Consider the following 17,589-nt stretch of genomic DNA (forward strand, 5'->3'; position numbering starts at 1 on the left):
GGACAATACTGTAGTATTTTTGAGTAGCATAATTCCTGTACTGCCCCTAGGAAGCATAAGAATTTAGGGAATATATGTATTAAAATGCTTTTAATGGAATTGATCAAGTATTATTATTTCAAACATAAAAACTGATAGATACACAGCATTGTCTCAAAATCTATGCATCTAATATTTGCTTGGAGACTTCTTTTCCCATAGCAATGAATTCCTTTAATCTCCCCTTACATAGGAGAGGCCTAAGGAGGCCTTGCGGGAAAATGATGGGGCTTCATACATTTTTGTACTGTATTTTGGACAAAACATGCAAGGAATTAATATCTTGATTGGAACAGGATATTAGTTGTTCCTTTCATATTATCCAGAGGTATATTCCACAACTTGACAAGTATTATCACTGCAGTTTTAGCATACAAGCTTCAAGCCATTTATTTTGCAAAAACATAAGTGTTGTCAATAGCTTTATTAAAGTTTTTACCACTGTTTTATGATCCTGACAGCTTTGACAGTTATAATATAATTTTAGCAATTATATTCTTCCATGTTTTGTGGAATAGAAAATTTATGTATAATGGGCATTATCAAGATATTAAAGGCTGTGAGTAGTGGTTTTATTATTCAAGGAGGCCAGCCTGCTTGCCTTCTTGATGTAAAATTTTTGAATATAGGCTTGATATAAACTATAATGATATGAAGGATATCTAAGCTTTTTATGGCAGAGATGGTTTCCATGATAATGCAGAGCAGGCAGGTTCTTGAGAGGGAAAGGGTGCTTTTGGCCATAAAGGATTGAAAACAGCTTTAAGGTTTTTAAAAGCACATTGTTTTAAAGGGAGATAGAGCCAATACAAAACATGCTGTGAGAGGGAGCATTTAATGCTGCTTGGCCCTGATGTATCCTCCTCTGCTGACTTACTTGAGAGTAATGCTTCATGTCCCTTTATTTCCCCTACTGCAGAGTATAGCTAAGTCGTTATCAGTGGTTAATTAATAAGTGCCTTTCAGCATACGAGGTGGGAGGCTGAGCTGAGGGATGATAAGAATAATGAGTTGTTTTGCTGCGTCTGGCTGACTCAACCAGCTGGATTCAGCACAGAATGGAGGGAACTGGGAAATGAGGAAGATGTGTTCTGCTTCATTTTCTCCCAATCCATTTGGATCTAGGTCCCACTCCCTCTATAGATTGTAGTCTTTCCCCATTACAGTCTGGGGGGGGGGTGCAAGCATGTGTGCTTCTTCCGTTCTTCCCTTTGCTAGCGGGATTTTTACATTTGTATTTTCCCGTGTCCTCCAGCTGCCCTCTGATTCCTTCCCCCGCCCTCTGGTTCAGTTTTTTCCTGCAGCCACAAGAGATGTATTTTGTGGGCATTGTTGGCGTCAGCTTCTGTATCTCAGAAAAGGAGGGGTGGGTGAGTTGTTGCAGTTCCAGTCTCCTCACACCACAAGCAGCTAGGAAAGCTGAACTTACCAGTGGACATCTGCACCGGGAAGCTGCTGCTCTTGCAGTCTGACTACACTACATGCCTCTTGTTGTGTGGGCTTGTCAAAAGGAGTTCAGTATAGCCCTGTCCTAAGCAATCTTGTGCCTGCCCCCTCCCCCAAGTTTATGAATGGTTTTAATGCTATGGATGAGTACGCCATAAAGTAAACTAGACATTCATAAAACAGGGATTAGAGGTCTTATATTTTTAGAACCTTGCGCTCTGTAAGGAGAATTTAATTCCCTCATTTGTTTTTTTTTTAAAGAAAGATAGGGAATTTGTGGATGAGGAAATCCAGATAGCTATAGCTGAAAGAATAAGGGTCTGCAAGAGATGTGTTTTTGATCCCCCCTCCCAATTAGCGGGAGAAAAATGCAAATGGTTGCCAGCTACATTTTTTTTCCATTTTATCATTACAAAAGTATTGTTAGTATTAATAGGGAGAAGTACATCAGGAAGAAATACTATTAGATTGCATAAGTGAACTATAGCAATTTCATAAGCCCTTCTCAGAGTGGATCCATCCCATAATTCCCTTTCATACCAGCTAGGCATGATCAAGTTAGTTCAACACATCTGAAAAGTATCAAGTTTGGGGATACTGTCTTGCATTAATAAAATAACCTAGACAAAGGGACCATAATTACACATAAGGTCTGATTGATCTTTCGTAGGAATTGTCATTATAAATCCCTGATAAAAGCCGTGCCAGAAAATTGCTGCCAGTCAAAGTAAATAAGTTGATGCTCACTTTGTATAAGACAGTTGCATTTAGTCATAAAAATACAACAGATCTTTATTACAGCAGTAGGTAACCTGATGTTCGCTTCGTTTTGGACTTTAGCTCCCTTTTGCCCAAATCAATGTGACCAATAGTAAAAAGTTGTGGGAGGTGTAGTATGGTATTAAATATCTGAAGGGCACAAGATTGCTTACTCTTGCTTTATTGGAACCAACAAAATTGCCACATTACTCTGTATGATTGTGACACTTCAACTCATCCAAAAATAGCTATTGCCCTCCCTTGCTGTTTTTGAATTGGCTGCTTATGCACCAAAATAGCTACTTATACCTTCCATACATCCAGACAATTATTTTTAGCGATTTCTCTCTTAATAATGCTATGAAGGAGAGTCAGTCCTGTGTAATGGTTAAAGAAATGGGACTAAAAACCAGGACGCACTAAATTCTAGCCTTGCCTTAGCTTAGCCATGAAGCTAGCTGGTAACTTTGCCCTAGCCACTCTTTCTCAGTGCTATAAAAAAGACAATGACAAACCACTTTTGAAAGTGTTGTCAAGAAGACTGCATGGACTTGTTCAAGTGGTTGCCTGAGTCAAGATTGACTCAAAGTTGCGCAAATACACACACACAAACACACACAGTTAAAAAGATTCCTCATTCGCTATATAGTTAACATGAAATATGCTGCTGCGTGAACCAGTGAGGGCTAGTCACTTTCAAAGGAAATTCAGAATGATTAAAAAAAAAAGATTGAAATGTGTAGTTTTGAGGATGGGGAATTTTACAATGTGTGGGGGGGTTAAAAAAATAGCTGGCTGCTGTTGCTAGAATAGGACGACACTGGGTTCAATTCAGACATACTCCTATGTCGTCACAGTAGATTTACAAAAACTCAAACCAGATTTTGGAATAGAATTAGGACAGATTCCACTGCCATTTAAATAACAGAACTGGCCATCTACAGGTTTACAGCAGTGACTACTTGAAACTGTTGGTTTTCTTCCCTTTGCCCAGCAGATCAACTTTGAGCGTTCCCAGGTCCCCCCAGGTTTGCATTGTTAGTATAGAAACAAAGCCTGGTAACATTGGGAGCAGAGTTTCACAGATTCCCAACCTAGTTAAGAAGACAGACGTATATAATTTTGTTTCTTTTATGGCACCTAGAGAGAGCTCTGTTACTGCAGCCGAGAATATTCCATTATTCCTAAACTAAAGAAGATGCACAAGACCAAATGATGAGTGGGCAGTTGTCTAATACATTTACCACCCCTTATATTCTTTATAGATTAGGAATGGTCACATCAAAGATTTGCTGTTCAGTTTAAATCTTCATGTTAACAGCTCTCTCTCAGGATGCTTGTTCCCCAGAACCACCAATTTGTGTATCTTTACATACACCTATACTCCTCCTCCTGTTCTTTCTGTTACTACAGTTCAATTCTCTGACAATATATAAACACTAAATGCCACATTAAATGGTACTGGTATATGCCTCCACACTGACCTCCAAAACAGATTACCGTACATGGTAGTCAAAGGCCCATGGCCATACAATCTTAACTTCCAAGAACTACTTATCATTTCCATTAAGAATTTATTTAATTGGCATCATGTTCTTATTTTGATACAGTCACAGATCAGGCTAGGAGCCAGCTCCCCTGCCCCCTTTGTATGCCTTTTTTTCCCATTTAAGGGGTTTTTCTTTATTGGTGGCATTATAGCAGTCAGTTGCCTATTGTCTGATAGTCACCATTCTACTAAGCACTCTAGGTCACAAGAAACCCTTTTTGTCTGTATGCAATAAGCGTTTTGTGATGCTCTTTCCTGTTCCTTATTGTGTCAGCCTACATCAATCTAAGTTCACTCTTTGACAATCACACTTCTTTAAAATCAAAGAATTGGTGTCTTGTCAGATAGGGAAACTTACCTGCACCTATCATCTTTCCTAACAACCATGTGTCTCCTGTTTCAAATTAAGCCCTTCCTTATTTCCCAAACAATTGCTTTTAAGCACATGCGTTTCCACACTTCCCACAAGATGTTTCACATTGAAGCTAGCTTGATGGCCCCCGCACAACAAATGTATTACAGGTAGTCCTCAATGTACAACCACAATTGGGCCCAAAATTTCTGTTGCTAAGCACGTCAGTTGTTAAGTGAATTTAGTCCCATTTTACAACCTTTCTTGCCACAGTTAAGTGAATCACTGCAGTTCTTAGTAACATGATTTTTAGGTGAATCTGGCTTTTCCATTGACTTCACTTGTAAGGTCGCAGAAGGTAATCACATGACCCCAGGACAGTGTAACCGTCATAAATATGAGTCAGCTGCCAAGCGTCTTAATTTTGATCATGTGATGCCGCAATGGTCATAAATGTGAAAAACAATAAGCCGCTTTTTTTCAGTGCCGTTGTGACTTTGAACGGTCACTAAATGAACTGTTGTAAGTGGAGGACTACCTGCACTCTATTTCTTATCCTTCTATAACCTGACAGTGGTTGGAGCCAGGGTTGCAAAAGGACACAATGGGGCAAGGAAGTGCCCGGTTTAGCTCCTCAGCCACTATGTGCCTCACCGAGTTCCTTTCTTGTCACCCTGATCTGTTGTGAAATAGAAATGAAGCAACGGGGAACCGTACCCGGGGTGCCTTTACTTAATCAGAAAGCAACACCCTTCCCAAATCTGGAACATGAACTGAAGTTGCCTGAGGCTAACCATCTTCCGAGTTGTATGTCATGTCGAAGGCTGTCCAGAGTTGGAGACCAGGCTCCTTCCTCAAGCCCAGCCCTAGCAGCAGAAGGCTACACAACTGTACGCGTGGCCTGCAGAGCATTGGCTGAACCCCGCAAGGTTCCGTAGCCTTTTTAGACCGACCTCCACCGGCAATCTCCAATCCCTACGCCGCCTCTTTCGCGGAGGAAAGTAGACCTTAGCTTGGGTATTCTTTTTTTTTTTTTTTCTTCTCCTCAGAGCTTCTTCCGCCTCAGAGGCTTGGCCTTTTTTTTTTTTTTTTTTTTGTGCACGGGGAGGGCGATCTCGGACCGACTCGCTCTTCCTTTAGGCCGGCAGAGGTGGCGCTCGCGCCTCCGAACTCCCATCTTCAGCGCTGCTAGGGCGGGCGGGCGGCCGCGCGCTAGGACCCAGGCGGAGGCCGTCGGCAGTGGCGGCTGCCGTCGACCGTGGTCCCGGCGCTCTCTCGGTCCTTCGCAAGCTGGCTCGGCTCCCTGGCCAGGGACGACGACGACGACGACCAGGAGGGTAACAACGATAACGGCCGCTTGGCCTGGCTCCGGCCCTTGCCTTTTGCTCGCGCTCGCCTCGGCCGGCGGGCCCTTCCGCTCGCCGGTCCCAGCCGGGTCTCCCTCACCCCCCACCCACGCCCCGCAGGACCCGACCCTGCTCCTCCGGCGGGCCATGTGAGGGGAGCCGGCTGACACCTCCCACAGGTGAGGGGGGGGGGGAAAGAGCTCCTCCAGGAGGCCGCGAAGCGCCTGGGACGCGGCCCCGGGTTTTTTTTTTTTCTTCTTCTTCTTCTTCTGAGAGGAAGTGAGGGAAGGAAGTTTGGGCCCGGATCCCTGAGGAGGAGGAGGAGAAGGAGGAGCAGCAGCACCACCACCAACTGCGGCGGCGCTACTTCGGAGGAGCGGACGAGTGGGGGGGGGGGTCTGGCGACCGCCGGGAAACAAGTCCGTCCTCGCCCCGCTCGGGCGGTGAGGAAAGAGGCAGGGGCGGGCGGGCCGGCGCGCGCGCGCGCGCGGGGGTGGGAAATGGCTGTGAGGGGAGAGCCGTAATGGCCCCCGGCGGTTTGATGGGAAGTCCTGGCGGCCATCCCTCAGGGGTGGGGAAGAGAGAGAGAGGGGGTGGGGTGGGGGCGAGCGAAGAGCCGCCGTCTCCTGGGGAAAAGAGCCGGAGCGAGAAACGTTTTCGTGGGAAAGCCCAGCCGGGTGGGAATGATGTGGGGGGGGGGGGTGAGTTAGGGTGCGTGGGGGTTAAAGTCAGGGCGGCCGCGCTTCTCCCGTGTTTAAAAGGCGGCTCGTGCGTGTGTGTGTGTGTGGGGGGGTGGGGTGTTGTTGGTGGGAAGAAAGACTCGAGAGCTTTCGGGCTCGGCGGCGGAGAGTATTGGGAAGCTGGGCACCCCGGCCGGCCGGGGAGGCCTGGCTTGGTGGTTGAAGAAAAGGCGAGGAGAAAGAGAGAGAGAAAATCGTTAAATCACCGCAGCAGCCTCATCTGTGAAGCGAAGGAAAACTTGCGGGGGGGGGGCGGTTGTGAGGGTTCCTCACTTTTTTGGGTGGGAGGGAGAGGCCGGTGATTAGCCTCGAGCGAGAGGAGTTTCGGGAGGCGAGCGAAGAACTCCCCATCTTTTGGCCGCTTTTAAAGCAAGGAGGAGGGCTGCCGGGAAGGGAGGGAGGCCATAGTAGGGGCTTTCTGGGGATGCAGGACGAGCGTGACTAGGTTAAGGAAGACTTTATTGGGGAGGTGGGAGGAAGAGGTGGGCCAGACGAGGATCTTTGCCCCACCTCTTAGGGGTCCTTCCCTGCCGAGGCAGCTTGGGAAGAAAAATTGGCTTTAGGAAAAAGAACAGGTAAAGAGAAAGAAACGGGACCCGAAGCTCCTGTATTGGCTGATCGGCATCCGTTGGTACCTCCGTTGGGGCTGGCAAGAGGAGCTTTTCCGCTGGGCATGTGAGAGAGGAACCTGGGTCTTTGGACGGTGGAAGAGCTTGAGGTTCTGGCATCATTGCTGACATACTTAGGTGGGGGAGGTGCAATCTGATGCTGGGGAATCTCCTTTTTTTTTCCCCCCTCTTCTCCATGGGTGTACCATGCCTATGAGAAAGGGTCTCGCCTGTAAAATAATCTGAGGTGATATATTTTGTGGCAATCTCTCAAATTCTTGGAAAGGCCAATATACCTGTTTTGGGAGACGGAGAGAATAGTTCAGGTAGATAATGGCTAAGGCTGAGAGCCTTTTGTGTGGGTGGAGGTGGGATGCAGGCATAGTGAGAGAGAGCCTTAAGTGGCTCTAGGGTGAATGAATGCTCGGAGCTGTTGTTTTCCCTTGCTGAATCATGTGTGCTGAACCTGATGCAAACAATCCTTTTCTTCTGCTCCCTCCCCCATCCTTGCAGGAAGTGGCCTGGAAATGGCAGCTGTGTTTGTTGCTTTTTGAAATTTTCTTTTTAATCAGAAAGGGTTTTGCTTTATAACTTTCCCTAAGCTCCCTGATTAGATTATCCCTGTTTTTTCTATGGGGAACTAAGGAAGTAAATAAAATTCCTGCAGTTTGAGAATATCACCTTTTAAGTACATATAAGATTTAGGTAGTCGTTTGCGTATCTTTTAATCTAGCAAAATGGCAAATCTTAGAAACTGATCTATATTTAACAGCTTGCTCAAAGATGCCAACCCTTTCAGGTAGACATATTTCTATACTTAATTAAATTTAAAAGAATTAACTACTATGTTTCTCGCACATAAATATTTTCTCATGGCTCCTATTCTGAATTGTTTTTAAGACAGATAAATATAGCTTCAAAGGTGCCCAGATGGTAAAATGATTTTCAATAAAGATATACTTTTTAAAACTTTAAATAATTTACATTTGAAATGAAGAGATCCTGAAACACTTTCCTTGGTGTCTCAGCAGGTGGCATCACCTGATTTGACCTTGACTTAGTCTGATTTCAGGAACTAAACAGAGTCAAGCCTGGCTAGAATTTGGATGAACTTTCAAAGAATGCTTGTGCTGAAAAATAGATTAAGGAGTCAGAAAATAATTCCAGGGGAAAATATTAGCAAACTATTGTTATATTGCTGCTAACAAAACTGCATAAAATTACATACCGTATTTTTCGGACTATAAGACGCAGCGGTGTATAAGATGCACCAAGATTTCAAAGAGGTAAGCAAGAAAAAAAAAGTTTTTGCCCTCCCCGGCTCACAGTAGCATTCTGCAGGCCTCCCAAAGCCTCTGCGCACCCTGTTTTTCGCAAAAACAGGATGCACGGGGTGGGGCTTCGGGAGGCCAAAAATGGCTGTATTCGGTGTATAAGACGCACCAACATTTCCACCCTCTTTGGGGGGGGGGAGTGCGTCTTATACTCTGAAAAGTACAGTAAATATGATCAGGAATTGAGCTCAAATTGAAGGAGTCTTAACTCTTCATTGATATCTGTAAGAGCAGGGGTGTCAAACTCACGTCGTCATCGTGGCATCATGTGACGTATCGGGACTTTCTCCCCCCTTCACTAAACCAGGTGTGGGTGTGGCCAGCACATGATGCATTTTGCCCCAAGGCCGGGAGTTTGACAGCCTTGTGTTAGAGGGTACCCTAAATTGGGCTTTGTACTAACTAAACCATATTCTTTTTTTATTTATTATTACAATTTTAATACTTTACATTTGTTCTTCAGTTCATATATTTGTGGAATAACTGGGAATATATGAATGCATGTAAATGATCCTATATAGGAAGAGTTATATCAGGGCAGATAACATTTGGAGAAAAATATTTATTTTTTTCTCCAGCAATTTTTTAAATTATTTTTCAGCAAAGGGGAAAAAATGGTTTTGTCAGCCTGAGGGATAGTTTCAAGCAATCAAAGTCTAAATATACATGCTTAAATTTTTGCATGAAAATTCAATAATACAGCTAATACACAAGTAGTCTTTGATTTATGACCACAATTGAGTCCAAAGTTTCTGTTGCTAAGCATGACAGTTAAGTGAATTACAACCCATTTTATGAACTTTTTTGCCACAGTTGTAAAGCAAATCACTGGTTGTTAAGTGAACCATGTGGTTATTGAGTGAATCTGGTTTCTCCCATTGTCTTTGCTTATTGGAAGCCAGATGGGAAGGTTACAAAGATGATCACATGACTCTGGGATGCTGCAATTGTCATAAATACATTCCAATTACCAAGTGCCCGAATTTTGTTCAAGGGACCATGGGAATGCTGTGACGGTTGTAAGTGGGAGACTAGTTGTAAAGCAACTTACACTTTTTTCAGTTCCATTGTAACTTCAAACAGTCACTAAATAAATAGCTGTACGTTGAGGACTACCTGTACCATAATTGTACACTAATAAAAGAAATGTCACTGAAGCAATGTTAGAATAGTCTTCCCTTATGCCCTAACAAAAATCCAAATGAGAGCTAGCACAGAATTATTTTATTTCACTTTGTTTTGCTCCTAAGCCCAAACTTCTCAGTCTGGTTTGGCCAGAATGCTTAGTTCTTTTTCATTTGCCACTTGACTGGAAAATGGCAGCTCTGCCCTTCTTTTCTACCTGGCTTATCACATATTTGTGGAGGGGAGTTGCATTATTTCTGTTTATCATCAATGGTATGCATGCTACTGGTTGAGAAAATACTAGTCCAGAATAAGCAATATAGTTGTTAGTAAACTGTTCTTTGGTTTACAAACAGGTTATTTGTTTTCACCAAACATTTTGGAGAGAATTGGTTTTGTGAGGCAAATAGAATTCTTTTATTAACAATGATGAATTAATGTATGCTATAAATGAAAGAAACTCCTATTTTTTTAATGAAATTGAGCCATGTTTTTAAAAAGAGATGGAAGGACTCGTGATCTTCTTTGTAGCTTTGTCGAGTGATTTTTTTGCAGGAAGTTCAAATCCTAAGGTTGCAAGTCTTAATCATCAATCCTGTATCCCAGGGATTGGAATCTATGATTCATGGGCCAGATGCGGCTGCCACCTGAAATCAAGTTGTCTATAGTCCCAAAAGAAATACCTCCCCCAGCGCACAAGAGAAAAAGGAAGAGCAGCTATCCATTTGGCTGTTCCTGTGACAATTCACCACCTTGGACAGCCAGTTTGATGACAGAATCACCAGTTGCCCTGGCGCAGGTGGAGCAACAAGTCCACTGCCTGATGCTAGTTAGAGTGAACTTTGAGGCAGAAAAGGAGGAAGAAACAGCAGTGGCAGCAGCATGGCCTCTGACTCCTATGCAGATGAAGATTGCTGACCTTTGTCCTATCTAGTACAGGAGTATAGATAGCATCCTTGACTGCTATCTAGATAGCAGATAGATAGATATCATCCTTATAGATAGCATCCTTGACTGGTGGCCATGCAGCCTCTGTTTAAGCACTTTCAGTGTAGAAGAATCTACTATCTCCAATCTCTTCCACTGTTGAATACTTAGGAAATTTTTTCTGGGGTCTAACCAAAATCTCCTTGTAATTTAGATCTATTTCTTGTCTTCTTGAACAATTTTGAACAATTTTGTCCTGTCTTCTATATAACAGGCCATTTTATAGTTGAAGATTTTGCAATTTTCTCTAGGCTAACCATACCAACTGTTCCTCATATGCTCACTTTTCAAACATCATATTGTTTTGATTGTTCAGTTCTTAATATATTCCAATTTGTTAGTGTTCTTCCTAAAATTTGATCATAATATTCTAGATAGTCTGACCAACTGTTGATGCAACCCAGAAGTGCATGTAGAATGCACATGCTCTGCTACATGGTATGATATTCTCCCATCCTATACTGATGCCTCTGATTTTTTTTCCTATCCAGTGTAGGATTCTGCATTTGTCCCTGTTGAAGTTCATCTTACTGTCTTCTACTTAGTGTTTCAGGTTGTTAGTATCATGGATCTTGATACTAACTTGTAAACCATTTCTCCCCCCTAGCCCTTTCCATTTTTGTCTGGTCCACACTTTCCTTATTACATTCACCTTCCATTTCCTAAATTTCTTCTCTTCTTTTATAGTACTCATTAAACTGGTGTCTGATATACTTTCAATATTTTATTTTTGAGTTACCAACCATTCTGCGTTCTTTCACCAAAGGACTCTTCTTGATAAATCCTATCAAGAGTACTTCTCTAAGCTTTTGAAATTGACTAAATAGATGACTAGGTTCCAGTTTGTCTTTCTGTAACATCTTGAACCAGAAGATGACATGGTTATTTCCTTTCAAAGTTCTCACTGCTCATCCTTATTGGTTAGTATGAAATCTAAAAGAATAGATCCTCTTATTTCTCCTTCAAACTTCTGAAAAGTAAAGACAAATAAACCAGGTGTCTTAAACTTTTAAGCTTCCCCCAAAACCCAATTTGGAAAATTCCAAATCTTGGAGAGTAAAAAAAATGGGCTGGAAATCTGTAGAAGAGCAGACAGAACTGGGAGTGGAGTTAAACAAATAATCAGTTTAGAGTTGTTGAATTGCCACAAGAGATCCAAGTCTAGTCCCTCTTGAGTTCCACAATTTAGTGCTGACTATTAGCTGACTAGATTCCTATCTAAACTTTGAATAAATTTTCTGTGCTGCAACTGTATGAATGGTCCTGATTCTTTACACCTAACAAAATCTTGCTCCTTGCCCCATCTATCTTGTTTTCCCCAAAATAAGACATCCCCTGATAATAAGGCCAGTCGGGCTTTTGAGCGCATGGCAATAGGCCAAGTGCTTATTTCAGGATTCAAAAAAATATAAGACAGGGTCTTATTTTCGGGGAAACACGGTAGTAACAACAATAACAAAAATTATTTTTTGTTTGAAGCCCCGGTTACAAAAAAGACATCCATCTTTTTGATACTTTTCTTTAAAGCAGAGATGTCAAACTGGATTTCTTCGAGGTCCGGATCAGCATTGTAGTTCTCCACGGGCTGGCTTGGGGGGTGGGGTGGAGACAGGACGGGGTGGAGACGGGACAGATGCCTCCTGCAGCACCAGCCAAAATGGGGCATGGGGGCCGCACGTGGCCCCCCCCAGCACCATTTTCAACCTCCATGGCCACTTGCAGCACTCTGCTGGCCAAAAACAGCCCTCCCGAGGCCCCTGCGTGACCCGTTTTCGGCCAGCAGAGTGCTGCTGGGGGCCATGGAGGCCAGTTTTCGGATCCATTTTCGGCAGCAGAGGCACCACGGACTGGTCCTTTGATATTCCCAGGCCAGCCCCACGGGCCAGATTTAAGCACGTTTGACACCCCTGCTTTAAAGGATACAGTTAAATAAAGAAGTTTTGTAGTTCATAGTGGTTGAGAACAGTTGTTGCCTAAAAAATTTGTATGTACCTTTTCATTTTGGATGTTGCATTACTGGTAAATTGTCTTGCACTGCACATAACTGGTTATTACTTTTTAGAAAATTCTGACTTTCCATTAACATATCTGGGATTTTCCTTATACAAGGAAAACCTCAATAAATCAGATATTTTCTTGGTTAAAACCTGCTATTGTCAAATACTTTTTAAATACGGAGTTGATGGGCATTTCACAGCTTTAGTTTTTTGTAGTCTGATAAGATCATTAGGATTTTTGCAAGACTAAACAGATCCTTTAAAAACAGTTCTTAAGTATCCTTTTTAAGAAATGCTAATTTTGATAGAACAGTAAAGCATAACATTTCAAGATAAGTCTGGGGACAGGATTGGCCAGCAGAATAGAGCACATGAAAATAAGTTCACACTATTTAAATCAGGAATTCTCCAGTTTTTAGGCACACAATTCCTTGTTTTTTTGAGGATGTGCAGGATTATATAAACTCCATAAATCATTTGTTAAAGAGTAATCAAGAATAGAAAGTGCTATACCTACACAAGAGTATGCCTCACCTAAGTTACTTGCAAATGCCATTCCCTCTCCACATGGAAATAACTGTACCTGAACTAAATGCTAGCCTGCTTTAAACACTCAAGCTTTTATTTAAACACGCACTGTGTTACAGTGTCATAAAAGAAATATAGTTTTGATATAAATGAAGCCTCTTTGGCTTCCCAGCTGCTCAGCATTATCCCAGTGTTTCTGTTTAACCACACCCCTCCCCTTTAAACCCATGTTGACTACAATTAATTTAACCACTTTGCTTGGCCTTTTTTTTTTTTTATAGCAAGCCATTCTGCCTTCCCCTTTAATTACAATGCTTTCCTAGCACCTCCCTTCAACTCAACTCCAGCCCAGCTTGTCTCTGTGCTGGAAGAGCAGCTGTTTTTTCTCCTGATACCCTGGCCCTTAAAGGGATATTCAAAGCAATGTAATGATTCCGGACACTTGTTGGGCTATCACCCATTGCTTTTTTGAAGGGGAAACAGTAAGTGGCATAGGATTCCCTTAATATAGCCTTGGAAGATATGGGGAAATGATATTTCCTGTGTTCTTTCTAGCTGCTGCTGCCCTTTTCCATTTTTCTTTGCAGTTATAGAAGCTTCCTAGTTTAGATGATAGAGCTTGATATGACATTGCAGGAATTAAAGGTTGTGTTTGTATGTGGGAGAAAAGCTCCCTGGTGTGAGATTTATTGAATCTGCGAAGAAATAGTTATTTAGACCAGATCAATCACATGAATAGATTTCAGGTTGGCAAGGAAAAATATGTAATAAAATTCTCTACAATTTTTTGTTTTCTCCCTTTAAAATTGTCCCCCTTTTCAATCACCTATCTCTTTCCCTTCTTCCCATGCTTGTGAGTGTATGAGTCTTGTAAGATTGTGCCTGACAGTAAGGGCACTTAAAATTGTGCTTTTTTTCATGTACTTAACTATGTGCCGGTGATTTTCAGTGCCTTCTACTGGTAGAATTGGAATGGATATGGAATCTGTTTGTCAAAAGAAATTCACATTCCTAAAGAGAAAATTCCATGTTTTCCTATGTATAGTTTTCACTCATCATTCAGCAACAAGAACAATCTTTTGTATCAATTTAATCTAGAATAGTTGGTCCTTTATCCCCACATTTTTGTGACAGTTTGCATTTTCATTTTTATATATTTGGGTCACAGTATATTTATTCTGTTTTCATTATTGCTGCCAACAGTATATTTTTGGTACAAGAGCTTTTATTTAAGAACATTAAAAGGTGAAGTATAAATTTTTCCACAACAGATGGCCTTGTTTGCTATTTCCTTTGTCTTAGGGGGAAATACAGTGTACTGTACTCCTATTATTACTCCTAAAATTTTTGAAACAAAATAAACAATATGGAATACTCTGCTTTTGAATCACACGTGATAGAAATGTGCTTTGCCAGCATTGGAACCCAAAATTATTTTCCAGCTTGCAGTCCTGAAAGCCTCTTTGCTTTAAAGTATCTCTGAATTTTCAGTCTTCATGGTTCTATCCAGTGGCTTTCTCCAAATTAGTATCAGTTCATTCTCAATGATGGCCACTAACGTATATCTAACCAGTCTATGCTCAATATATGAAAATCATCTGGGGCCACTATCTGCCTGAAACCCCAATCTGCTGTCTCTTAAAGAAATCTCGATGGCCATTGAATCTGCATATCAAGCAAGCAATACTAGAAGATATTAGAATATCTTCTAATAGAAGATATTTCTATTAGAATCCTGGGCTTATGATTAAAATAATTCATGTGGTGCTTTCAGCTGTTAACAATGAGGAATTTGTTGTTATCTTGAAAAGAAAAACTTGAGTTACAAACAAATGATTTACTAGATTAGAGAGAACGATTGTGAGACTCATAAAACTTAGGTAGCATTACTCTTTCTGCTGCTAGAATCAAACTGTCCATTAAAAATATCCTGAAAGAGATTGCTGGGAATTCTATTAGTAATTGCTATGATATTAGGATGTAAAAATCAGACATAGGTGCTTCTCTATAATGACCCCCACATTAAGGAATGCCCTCCCCCTAAATAACTCTTGACAGTTTCTTTTAAATAATAGTAGCTTTCCAGAGTGTGATAATGATAATGTGCCATCAAGTTGTTTTCAACTTTTAGCAATCACGGATAGATTGGAAGCATTGTTTTCTAACAAATACCATGTAAATATAGCAGAGCAATTATGCACACACGCACACACACATACACACAGTGGGTGTTATATGTGCTTATATAGATTCTCTGTTATTTGAATAAGCAATTGAGAAACAGGACTCTGATTTGTTTTTTTGTCTATTTTGCACATTTTGGTTGTTCAGATTCTAAAATAAACTAACAACATGTCATGAATGAAGTACGCACACACATGTATGTACTTCATTCATGACATGACATGTTCTTTATTTTAGAATCATATATACATATATACACGCACACACAAACATGCTCTAAAGTTGCTGTTGCATTCATAATATAGCTGTCACCCTCACCAAATGCATCAGTTTCTGATTGAGTTTCTTCTTACTTTCTGCGATTATCCAGTCTTTTCACTGACTCTCAAATTAATTATTAAGCATGGCTTAGATGATTTGTAACCTATAAAAATAGCTTATTGGGAAACCTGCCCAATGTACTTGTCAGATCATAGAGAAATTGCTGGAAATTCTGCTGCTTATTGATGCTTGTGGCTTGTTTAGAATTTACTATATGTCTACTTCTAGGAGCAGTTAATCAGATGGACTTGCTGTAGAAACCCAAACAATCCATGGAAACCCTCACAAAATTATCCTACAGACACAACTAAATTCCAAAGGAGCCACAGACAGCATTTTTCTAGCTGAGCTTCTTGTGGAGGATGAAGTGAGGTTTTCCAATAAACCATCTTTATTGTGCCATAGGACAAGTTAAAAACTTAATACTAACATTTTCTTGAGAATTAATTTTTGAAGAAAATCACCCACAATCTTTTATATGAAATTTGAGGCTGATTTACTTTGCATATTTCCTAACACAAATGGCAAGTCATCCCAAGAAATTGATTCATTTTATATGTAGAAATACATTTTTGGCAGGAAATCTGAAAAAGTTTATATTTATCCTCAAGTCTACATGAATATGTGTATTCCTCCTCTTTTCTTTTAAGTATATTCATTGGATTTCTTAACAGTTATTCCTTCTGATTCTAATACACTGACTCTGTAAACTGCTTAGAGAGGGCTGGAAAGCACTGTAAAGTGGTATATAAGTCTAAGTGCTATTGCTATGTCATTATTGATTTTTCATTCTAGTTTCTTTCTTTTTCATCTTGCAAAATAGTAATAAAAAGAAGCAGTTCTTGACCGTTAACTTTACAGACAGCGGTAGTCCTCGCTTAGTGATAGCCTTGTCTAGCAAACATTCAGAGTTATGGTTGAAAAAAAAGACATTACAACTAATCATCACAATTATAGCCATTGTAGCATTCTACAATCACATAATTGCCATTCAGGAATTTTGCAACTGATGCGCATTGACAAGCATTGCAGTGTCCCATAGTCATGTGATTGCCATTTGCAAACTTAATAACCAGCTTCCAATAAGCAGAATTAATGGAGAACAATGAAGTGAAATTAAAAGTCATGGTCACATGATATCTCACCTAATGACAGTGGTGATTTGCTTAATAATGGGAGTGAAAGTGGCATGAGTCCAGCACAGTCACATTATTGTTCGTTTAGTGACTATGCTGATTAGTGGTAGTGAACTGCTGGTTCCAGATGTAGATGGTAAGTGACCACTACATGTACATGCATCGCTTACTGACAGAAATCCCAGCAGGCTAGTAGCCATTGTAACCCTAGGACTTGCAGATTTTTATGAGGGAAGAGGGCAGGAGTCCTAAGTAAGGGGCATAGGGGAAGGCTGTAGGGGGATGATGGTGCTAGAAAGCGCAGGAGGATTGACAGAGGCCGCAAGAGGGCCTTTAAGATGATTGGCATATACTATGGAGTGTGAGCAGGCAGGGGGTGTTACTGAGTACAAGATCCCTTGGATCTCATTGTCCATGGCAGATTCATTGTGGAGAAAAAGCAGTGGGAGCAATTTAGTAGCACAATTTCCAACCTTCCCTGCCGGCTTCCTCAGTAACCTGAAAGCCACTCCTTCACCTTTTAATTAATTTTAATGTCTTGCCTCTTCTTAAACTTTTTATTTTTTAAAATTTTTATACATGTACTGTTTTATCATTTAACAGCTTAGTGTACACTGCCCAGAATCCCTCCTTGAAGGAGATGGGCAATACAGAAATGTGAAAAATAAACAAACAAAAAACTTTGTGGGAAGCTAGCAGGGAAGATCGCAAATGATCTATCACATGATACGACTCACTAGGACATTGTAATTGTGACCCCAACACCTAGACCATGATCACGTTACCGTGGGAATGCTGCAATGGCTGGAATTTTGACGACCGGTCATATGTTCCATTTTTTCAGCACTGCTGCAACCTTGAACGGTTGTAGAACAAATGAACATAAGCCGAGGACTGCCTCTGTTGGCAGAGTGGACTGCAGCCAGGATTGCCTTCATTAGTAGTTGAAACATTTTCCTCTTAATATACAGGAGGGGGAAAAGTCCTACATCAGTTGGATAGAATTGCCCAAATTGCGAACATGTACTCGTAGGGTTTTGATTGAGTACAGGTTGTAATTTTGAATCATCATTAAATGACTATCACAATTTATGACTAATGGGTAGGCTCCATTACAGTCGTAAGCCAAGGACTTACA

At 41.2% G+C, this 17,589-nt stretch overlaps 1 protein-coding gene across 2 annotated transcripts in view; it reads left to right on the forward strand.

The window, feature by feature from the left end:
* The first annotated feature begins 5,474 nt into the window (after positions 1–5,474).
* The window catches only part of BAZ2A (bromodomain adjacent to zinc finger domain 2A), a 48,005-nt gene continuing 35,890 nt past the window's right edge, over positions 5,475–17,589 (forward strand). The window contains exon 1 of one of the 2 annotated variants that reach the window (XM_070937825.1): positions 5,475–5,482. The gene's annotated coding sequence lies outside the window, so the exon portion shown is untranslated. Of the gene's footprint in view, positions 5,483–5,502; positions 5,671–17,589 lie in introns of those variants that run through there. The other variant, XM_070937826.1, reaches the window with a different exon arrangement.

The sequence above is a fragment of the Pituophis catenifer genome, unplaced genomic scaffold, assembly GCF_029215685.1.
Source record: "Pituophis catenifer annectens isolate HBS135680 unplaced genomic scaffold, rPitCat1.0.hap2 SCAF_2, whole genome shotgun sequence".
NCBI classification, from domain to species: domain Eukaryota; kingdom Metazoa; phylum Chordata; class Lepidosauria; order Squamata; family Colubridae; genus Pituophis; species Pituophis catenifer.